Below are 10,741 nucleotides of genomic sequence, written 5' to 3' on the forward strand. Positions count from 1 at the left end.
CTAAGAAAGGGATATAAATCTAAGCACAAAGTCCTAAAGCTGCTTTTACAAGACAGATTGAGTGCTAATGTGAATCAAATCTTATTCAAGCAACTCTATAATGTAGAGGAAACCTTAATAACAGAGAGAGAAATGGTGAGCACCGATGGCAAATTTAGAATTGTGCTCAAGGGTTTATCCATAACAAATATTTACCATGCTAAAGCATGAGGATATGTTTGGTTTTCAGTTTAAATACAGGGAATTGATGTGCGGTTTACGTGAAGCAGCGTCTGTTGTAGTCAGTGGGGATACTATGTCCTGGAAATATTTTTGATGTTTTCAGGGAATTCAGTATCCAATCGTGCCCAGAGCATGTGACCGCCTGTTCACGTGAAAGATTATTCCAGTGCCCTCATGGAAAAATAGAAATTGGCACTCAGAGAAAACAGGAAATGAGCCAACCCAGATTTTATTGTTTCAGAAGGGCGCTGAAGCCAACAGTGAGGTCTGATCTCCTCAAAGGTTACTGCAGTGTGTGGTAAGCACAATTGCATGGGTGAGTGCTGTGTTTGAGAGGAATGTGTTAAAGATAAAAAGTGGTGCATTAAAGGTGAAAGATCAGTCAACACTAAAAGGGGTTTTCAAAATTCACGCCTTTATTCTGTAAAGTTCAGCTGATTAACATTGAGAAATAACGTGACAAATGTTCTGTGTTGGTAGCTTGCTTGATTTTGTTGTTAACATCATGCTGCAGTAAATTGGGAGGAATTTAATTGCATGTAAAACAGCTTTTAATTTATTTTGCTGGATTTTATTATAAATACATACATGACTCCTTGAAGGAACATTGTGGTCATATAAAATAAAAAGCAGTGTAACAGGTTTTGGATGTCATGCAGTATTTCAGCCAGAGGTGGTAGCTATTTCAAGTCTGTTCGAGATTAGCACAATACGGTACAATTTCTGGGTGCCTTGCCTTCATTTGGCTGAAACTTTCAGAACATAAAGCTTGGATGGTTTTCTCTCATTCAGGCTTACATCACTGCCTGATGTTGCTCATTTCAGCCCCCACATTCTTCCCATGTCAAGATTATAGCAGTGCAAGCCATCCTGAAGTATGTATGTTCTGTCGTCCTTTAAGAGTGGAAAGATTCTGCGATTGTAGTGAGGCAATAGATAATAATGTGTGTGTGTGTATGTGTGTGCTCCTCAGACCATTACTATAATTAACTAACTGCAACTTTCTCACTCCTATATTTTGGATACTGCGTTAAATGGCACAACACCAGTGGAGTAAGTAATCTTTTGTCCTGCGTTTGCTTTTTGAGAGACTTTAAGTGACAGTGTTTGTGGAGAGGAGTTTCTAAACACTTTTGAGGAACTGCATAAAGAAAAATTAGATTTACAACCAGGCATAAGGCTTTCAAAATTAAATTAAACTTGGCAGATTTGTCGATATTAGGATTGTACTCAGTTTAAATCTGAGAGTAGCATGTGTTGAGAATGAAGTATCTGTGGGTTTTGTAAATGGAATTATTGTTGTGCTACTCTGTGTAGAAATGTTAATAAATGTCCTATTATTTGTGGCCTATCCCTATTGAATGTAATTGCTGGAACATGCTGAATGACTAGTCTCAAGGTCAAGTCTAGTGATAAGATACTTTTATAATAAAAAACAATGATTAGAAGTATTTCAACTTCAGATCCCTGAGCATTAATTAACCAGATAGATCTGAAACATCTTGTTTATCGATAAAGCATTTACTCTGGTATTCAGTAGTTAAAGTACGAGTTATAATTGTAGATGCATTTTGTACTTAATTTGGAAAGCAGTTTTAAAATGGTTTTCAAATCACATTTGTTTAAGTTGAGCCCAATGACATAAACTTCAGCGAGTCATAAAATGTATTGTAGTAGCTACTGAACTTAAAGGCACAGAAGTAGGCCATTCAGCTCACTGTAAGTTGGGTCTTCTTTCAGCTGTTCATGTTTTACAAGGGGTAGCCACAATTCTTGTTAGTTACCTTTCTCCATCTCCTCCTGTCATCCACCCACCCATTTCTCTTCCAATCATATTGAATTAAAGTGAATTGGCACCACATCTTCCCATCTGGTCTTAAGCCTTCCTCTTCTCTTTCATGGTAGTGCCATCTCCATCACTCATCTGATCACATCTCTTCTCTCTCTACTTACGATGACCAGAACATTTCAATCTCTGCTCAGCTAATTTCTTTGATGCTCCTCAATTGTTACTGACCTCCTGAGATAATAGTTCCTGACCTTGTCCTTTCTCATTACTCTCCACATCTGTCTCAGCATCCAAATCTCAGTAATATCCAATTGTTCTCTCTTATAGAGTCATGGAATCACTGAGTTATACAGCATGGAAACAAACTCTTCAGTCCAACTAGTCTTGATGTTGCTTGTGTTTCTGAATTATATAACAACCTCTGTCTCACAACCACTTTATACACTTTTCTGTCACATAACATTGACATAACACAGAGGAGGCAATGGTCTAGTGGTATTATTGCTGGACTGCTAATCCAGAGACCCACATAACGTTCTAGGGACCCGGGTTTGAATCCCACCATGGCAGATGGTGGAACTTGAATTCAATAAATGTTTGGAATTAAGAATCTAATGTCGATTGTCGGAAAAAAACCCATCTGGTTCACTAATGTCCCTTAGGGAAGGAAACTGTCATCTTTACCTGTTCTGGCCTACATGTGACTCCAGAGACACAGCAATATGGTCTTAACTGGCCTCTGGGCAATTAGGAATGGGCAATAAATGCTGATTAGCCAGTGACTCCCACATCCCATGAATGAATAAAGAAAAGAACTCCATTGAACTTCTTCCAATTCCTCCATCTAGCACAAATCCATTTGATAAGATGTTGCATCAAAATTTATTGCAAATGATAAAAGTTCATGGTGTAGGCAGTAATATATTGGCATGGATAGAATATTGGTTAGCTAGCAAGAAACAGAGAGTAGACATAAATGGGTCATTTTCTAGTTAGTGGTACATTATGAGTGGTGTGCCACAGGGAGCAGTGTTGGGCCTGAGCTTTTTATAAATGTTATAAAAGACCCAGATGAAGGGGTTGAATTCATGGTTGCTGGATTTGTTGATGATACAAAGAAAGGAAGGAAAGTTAGTAATGAAAGGGACATAATGTGGCTCCAAGGGGTTACGTGAGTGGGCAAAGATTTAGCAAATGGAGTACATTGTGAGAAATGTGAAGTTGTCCATTTTTTGAGATGCTACAAAAATAGACAAATTGCAAGACAAATGCAAACAGTTTACGGAGGGATATTGACAGTTTAAGTAAGTGGACAAAATGTTGGCAAATGGAGGATAAATGTTGGAAAATGTGAAGTTGTTCAGTTTGGAAGGGAGAACAGAAGAACAGCGTATTATCTAAATGGAAAGAAACTGCAGAAAGCTGCAACACAAAAGGACTTAGGGAGGGACTTGTGCACAAAACACAGAAAGCTAGCACACAGGGTGCTGCAGGTAATCAGGAAGGCTAATGAAATGTTGGACCTTATTTCAAGGGGGTTAGAGTATAAGAGGAAGTCTTACTGCAGCTGCACAAGGTGCTGGTGAGACCACATCTGGAGTACTGTGAGTAAATTTGGTCTCCTTATTTAAGGAGGCAGTTGAGAGAAGGTTGACTCGGATGATCCCCAGTATGGAGAGATTTTCTTATGACCAAAGGCTAAACAGGTTGGGACTCACTGAAGTTTAGAAGAATGAGAGGTGATCTCATTGAAACATATAGGATTCTTGAGGGGATTGACAGGGCAAATGCTGAGAGGATGTTTTGGCTCATGGGAGAGTCTAGGACCAGAGGGCATAGTCTCAGAATAAAAGGACTTCACTTTAAAATTGAGATGAGGAGGAATTTCTTCTCTGAGGGTTGGGAGTCTTTGAAACTCCTTACCACAGAGAGCTGTGGGGCAGTACTTCAGTATATTTAAGACTGAGACTCTAATCCAACTTACATGCCCTGTCCCTGTAGCTTGTTACCTATAATTGCAAATATTCATCCAAATTATTTTCTAAGTTATGGTGTATTCACTGTCTGAATTGTTGGACAGCAAAGCAGTTCCAAGTTCTAATAAACGTGTGTAAAAAAACAAACTTCTGATTATAATCATGAGTCTATAGTCCATACAGTAATTATATTAATTTATTAACCAGTGATAATCCTTTGGTTTTTACTCTTTCTAAACCTGTCGTAATTTTTCAGTTGTCAATGGAGATCTCCCTAATTTCTTTGGGTGAGCAAGTTCAATTTTTGAGGCTTCTTAATTATTTTTCATTCTTGGTAATACTGTAAAGACTTTGCATTGTATCCTATCCAGCATTTTGATGGTCTCCTTATGAAATTGAAGTTTGGTTCTAATGTATTTGCAAACTGAATATTATTTTTGCTTATTTTTAAAGCCCCTACGTGTTTAACCTAAATCTCGTTGAATTTTCTGCCTGCACTACTGCTTTTAACGATGCACACATCAAACGCCCCTAGGTCTCTCTGACCCTCCAGTCTACAGAAAATTGTCATGAAAACTAACACTGTGTAATATTAATTCTAAAGTGAATTAAGTATGTATCATATTTTCCTGAAGAAGAACAGATTTATAAACAAAATAATTGATGGCTGTGAACTCAGTTTCTGATACAGGACTCTCATAGCACTAATGTTGGTTTGTTAAACACTGATAATCCTTTATTCTTTACTCACTCTAACTTATTCATAATTTTAAAAATTTTGCACAGGATTTCTCTTCACCTCTGCTCCAGAGAAAAAGCTTCACAAAATCTTTGGTTTTTGGTATCCTTCTGTAACTCTACTTCAAATTGTGCACAATAATCGAACTGAGATCTAGTTAATGCCTGCATAATTTCCACACCCTTTTCTTACTTTTATATCTAAATGTTCCATATAAAAAACCCAAATGTTCTAATATATAAAACCACCAATATTATATTTGACTTTTTATGACATTTTCTGTTGGCACAACTGTGTTTAAATATTTAAGGATATGTACCCCTACATCTCCTCTACTTAACGTAAAACTGATCGTCAGAAGTAACATTTAAAGGCAGAACATTGAGCTGATGGACTGTAATAATGATCCTGAAGGGAATTAAATGTTGTGCTTGATAGAAATGGGTTTATAGTTGAGGATATTGATTTGCAGTGGATTGGATTTGTTGACCTGACCTTTACTGGAGTTGAGTGTTTGTCATTGTGAAGAGAATGGAAAAGCCCAGCTGTGGATTTAGTCACTTTGTTGTATGACCTGCAAATTTCTCTTGTTGTCCAAGCTGGCCTGAATTAAATGAATTCTGGGTTTCAGCCAGTTGAAACTTTTGGGCGAATGGGATCAAAGAGTACGGGGAGAAAACAGGATTAGGCTATTGAGTTGGACGACCAGTCATGATCATGATGAATGGCGGAGCAGGCTCGGAGGGCCGAATGGCCTCCTCCTGCTCCTATCTTCTATGTTTCTATAGTTACTTCAGTTGGAATTTTGGGTGAGGTACAATGGCAAGTTCTGGTTTCTTAATATAGATGTTACAATTCAGAAAGCCAGCAGCATTTCTGATGAAATGTTCTCAGCTAGGAGGAATCTAAGTTCAGTATTTAGATTTAGTTTCACCTAAAGACAATAGCTGTATACACAGAGTAGGGTGTAACCTGTGTTCGGTGTGTAGTGAAACCAAGAGCTGTGGATTCAGGTGACTCTCCAGACACTTGAACACAAAACTGTGGATGACATTCCAGTGTGAAAGTACACTGCACTGTTGGAGATACACCGCCTTTCAAATAGATTTTAGGTGCATGTATGGCCTCTCAGATGGGTGTAAGAAGTTCCTTTGCAGCATTTGGCAGAATGGTGGCTCAGTGGTTAGCACTGCTGCCTCGCATCGCCAGGGACTCGGGTTCAATTCCACCTTCGGGTCTCTGTGGAGTTGGCACATTCTCCCTGTGTCTGCGTGGGTTTCCTCCGAGTGCTCCGGTTTCCTCTCTCAGTCCAAAGATTAGGCAGGTTAGGTGGATTGGCCATGCTAAATTTTCCACAGTGTCCAAGGATGTGCAGTCTAGATGGATTAGCCCTGAGGAGTGCAGGGATATAGGGATTAGGTAGGGGGTGGGCCTGGGTAGGATGCTCTTTGGAGGGTCAGTATGGGCTTGATGGGATAAATGGCCTGCTTCCACACTTCAGGGATTGAATGATTTGAAGGAGAGCAAGGGAGCTCTGCACAATGCCATAGTCAACATTTACCTCTCAACCAACATCCCAAGAACACATTATCTGATCTGCCAACTAAGGTAATGGTTCCAAAGGAGTTGCTGCTCGTGTTATACTGATCTCCATCCAGTCTGACCATATCTCTGGTTGGAGACGGCTGTGCAATTATACGAAGGGAGCAGATGAGTTCTGTAAAATTCCCAAGAATCTTTAGTAATTCTGTCCAGTAAGTTACCATAAACAGGATATATAGCCAGCGTGTGATAAACTGCTTGTTATCTGAGACAAGTGCCTCTTTGGTTTGGACTCACCAGTGGCCTGTCTTCTTGATAATTAGACAGGATCCTAAACACAGCACAGAGGAGAGACAATTGGTGGCAGTGACCAACCCAAACCAGAATACCACATGTTGGTATCTAAAAATATGACAATTATCAATAGTTTGTGGTGACTTGCTGTGTACGCATTGTCTGCCCTATTCCAACATAACTGTAACAACTTGCCCTGAAACAGTGCAGAAACACATTCAAAACACAGTAGACAAAATTTCACATTGAACGACATAAGGAGATATTAGGACAGGTGACCAAAAACTTGGTCAAAGACATGGTTTTCAAGGAGTGTCACAAAAGGAGGTTTAGGAAGAGAATCCCAGGCAGGAGATGAAAGAAATTAAGGATATACAACAGGCCAGAATCAGAGGAAAGCAGTTTTCAGGAATTGTGTAGATGTCATGAAAGGGAGCCATCAAACTCAATTTTTTCACAGCAAACTGATGATACTCCTATCTTTATAAATCCTGGTAGTAGTTATATTACTGACCTGGTAATTTCTGAACTAAAAATCCGTAGTGAGAGTTCACATTCCACCTGTCAGTGTGAGAACTTGGATTCAGTTTTATAAAGCCAGTACCATTTTAAAGTGACCAAGAATCTCATGGAATATTCTATGAACCCAACTAGTTCACTTATCCTTTAGGGATATAAACCCGTCTTGTTTACATGGTCTGATCAGTGTCTGAATCTATTCCCACAAAAACATGGTTGATCCTTAAGGTGCCATTCTGATGTAAGCTACCAATCTGTTGTGTCAAACAGCTGGAAGAAAGTCCAGTATCATCCTCACAGGGAAGCCAGTGATGGGTAATAAATGCTGGCCGTTACCAGCGATGCTGCACTCCAAGGACAGGTTATGAGTCTTTTACTAAAGGATCAGTCTATGAGCATTCATCAAACTTAATGTCACAAATTTATGCCTTCTAATACCAGTGCCAGTTTTAGTAAGCTAGGTGACCGTGGATGGACTGAACATTGCCAAAAAGGGGCTGTGCCCATCACAATCTCAAGGGAAGAAAGCACTGGATGGCACGGAATGTTTTCTGGGATTGGATGTTTCAAAGAGGCAGGCCACTGCAGATAGTAGCTTCCACAGTATTGGGCACATGTACAATCAACACGTCCTGTTGGGAGAAGGGGGTAATGTCTGATACATTACATGGGACACCCTTCCTTTATATCATGTCCAACTTGTTAGCTTTCAAACAGAGCTTGGGAGTGGTGGTATGATTCCATCAGCTAGTTGAAAACCTCTGTTTTCTATCTCTATGCTTCAGTTCCTTTCACTGCTGCCTCTCCACCTTGGTAGAATTTGGTTGTGTTACGGATGTGTTCAAGTGTCCTAGGAAAGCCAACTGCTGACAAACAAGCTCTCTTGTTCATGGTGTCGACAGTTTATTTGTATCTAGGTCCCTCGTGACGCAGGAAGGGTCAATAATTACAGGAGTATATTATTGACTCATAACAACATCCTAACTCCAGGCATGATCAATTGTCAGACCTCCGTGGTGAGAGATTTTATTTTAAAGAAAGCTTGCATCATGTTTTTTATGCATTAAGTTGTCAATGTGAATCAAGCAAATGATGATATGGAACACTATAGAATCCCTACAGTGCAGAAAGAGACCATTCAGCCCATCGAGTCAACACCAACCCTCTGAAGAGCATCCTACCCTATCCCCACATTTCCCTTGGTTAATTCACCTAGCCTGCACATCCCTGGACACTATGGCCAACCCACCTAACCTGCACATCTTTTGACTGTTGGAGGAAACCAGAGCACCCAGTGGAAACCCAGACAGACACGGGGAGAATGTGCAAACTCTTCACAGACAGTCACCTGAAATTGAACCCAGGTCCTGGTGCTGTAAGGTAGCAGTGCTAACCACTGTACTGCCTTACAAACCAGAAGTCTTGTTGGAGTCTCTCTGCTATTATTGGAGTTGCCAGTGTATTAATATAAATGTATGGAGAGGAATTTGAGACAAACCAGTGAGGTAATTGCATACTAGTATAGCAGGGGGTACTTTCAGGGCCCTCAATGTTTCTACAACATTTGGAGTATTCCAGAGGAAGAATAATAGGAATACCAGTCTGACAAGCAACTAGAATGGGTTAATCGGACTGGGAGGTATTATGGCTCAGTGAATGTTCCTTACATCTGAATGTGGAGCACTGGGTTTGAGTCACACCTCAGAATTTGAAGGCTGTGGAAAGTGTATTTGTAATGTGCAAACCAACCTACATCAATGTTCAATCGTAAGAGGGAGAGAGTTTCCTATTTAGCCAGAACCATGTTGTAGCTGAAGGCAAAAGCCTACCTGCAGCATACTCTGTAAACTCTTGGCATTGTCTCCAAGCTCACTTTTGTTCAATAGACCAGTACCGATATGCTGAATTAGGCAGCAAAAGACTTGCAAAAATTGACAAGGGCTTTATTTGTAAATCTGTAAGTTAGCGTACACACCAGTTTTCACCTTTCCCTTCCGAACCCCCTCCCTGTGCAGAAGTCATCTCCCCACTGGGGAAGAACTCAGCTCTTATTAAAAAAAACCAATAGTCCATTCACTCAATATCGAGTCTCAATCAGTGCTCACCGGGGTCAGTGTGACAAAAACTAAAAATCATGAAACCACAACAAAAGGGGGAAAGCCGTGTGGGCAATGGAGCTAAGTCAAATGGTGTTGGTGGTGGAGAAAATGCGTCCCACACCCCACGTCATCCCTAGACGCATCAAAATAGCCAGCTCTTTTATTTTGAGAATCTACCACCAAATTATTCAAATTACAAACAATGCCCACCAGGGGGCAAGATGGGGGTCGTGGTTAAATCAACATCGTGTTGGGGGAGGAGGTAAACCCAGCACTTTATTTAATCCTATAAACCCAGTGCCAAATTAATTAATCACCTGATTAGCAAATTACTCCAAAACAGTAACAAAAAATATTTAAAAACGAGGGAAGGGCTAAATCAGAATGGAGTCAGGGAGGGAAGTGATGCATCCCAGCGCATCTCACCTTGAATCCAGCCCTTGACTTTTGTTTTAAGCCAACCTGTTCAGGCACGTTACCTGAAGAAAGTTGGATATCTGGACCAGAGGCAGGGACGTTACCGCTGCCCTTTGTAACTATATAAGTAATGATATTGTATTTGTATCTGCATCTCAATTTGGCACCTATCACCCCCCACGGGGGTTTTTCAACAAATCAGTTATTTATCTAACTGCGTACTACAGCTCACCCAGCGGTGACATGGCTTCCAAGGAGCAGGAATACATAGCCCCTGACACAAGAAGTGTTAATTTTAAAGGTTGGAAAATGGCAGGCTCCCCAGAACAGAGGGCCAGATTATCAGATTAATGTCTCGAGGTTGAAGAAGGTCACCTTTCAATTGCTGTGATATAAAAGCAAACCTGGGGGCTTGATACAGTCTGATAGGCCAAACCCAGTCAGTTCACCCTTCTGCATATTCACACTGCCTCAGCCTTGAGAGCTAACCTTTCAAACTGAGGTAGCTCTGGCCTGTGACTCATCTCCTTTGCAACAGTCTGCAGCCGTCAAGGTTAAACTCTTTGTTTAGCTGATTTTAAGCAGGATTAGATGTGTCTAACTCAGCAGAGCTGAAGGCTAATGTCGAAGCATTCATTCTCCCTTGACTTTAAACAATGAAAAGCAAATCAAACTTATCACTTATAGCAACTTTGGGGGAGTGGCAGTAAATATGTGTCTTTGCATGCTGGATTTAGACTCAATATAAAGTTTTCCCCAAAACATATCCACGTAGATGTAAAAGAGCTATTTCATGTTCTACAACGTTGAAATCTATTGTATTCTGGTCACTCCAATCACTCTCATTTTGAAAGAAAAGCCTTGCCATCCTTTCAGTTATATTAGTATCACAGTAAAGGTAAAGTCTCCATTGTCCTACTTTCTCATGACAAAGAGAGATGACTGGTGGTGGTTTAACCTGAAGGTCACCATGCCTCAGGCGAGGGGAAAGGTTGAGAAAGATACTCTCACATGGTAATCTCAGCCAGGACAGGAATTGAACCCAATCTGTTGGCACAATCTGCACAACAAGGTGTAGAGCTGGATGAACACAGCAGGCCAAGCAGCATCATAGGAGCAGGAAGGCTGACGTTTCGGGCCTAGA

At 40.5% G+C, this 10,741-nt stretch overlaps 1 protein-coding gene across 3 annotated transcripts in view; it reads left to right on the plus strand.

Annotated features, from left to right (window-relative positions):
- The first annotated feature begins 437 nt into the window (after positions 1–437).
- The window catches only part of fam13c (family with sequence similarity 13 member C), a 98,929-nt gene continuing 88,625 nt past the window's right edge, over positions 438–10,741 (plus strand). For all 3 annotated transcript variants that reach the window (XM_048608885.1, XM_048608887.1, XM_048608886.1), the window contains exon 1: positions 438–520. The gene's annotated coding sequence lies outside the window, so the exon portion shown is untranslated. The remainder of the gene's footprint in view (positions 521–10,741) is intronic.

Source organism: Rhincodon typus, chromosome 20 (genome assembly GCF_021869965.1).
Source record: "Rhincodon typus isolate 14 chromosome 20, sRhiTyp1.1, whole genome shotgun sequence".
NCBI lineage: Eukaryota > Metazoa > Chordata > Chondrichthyes > Orectolobiformes > Rhincodontidae > Rhincodon > Rhincodon typus.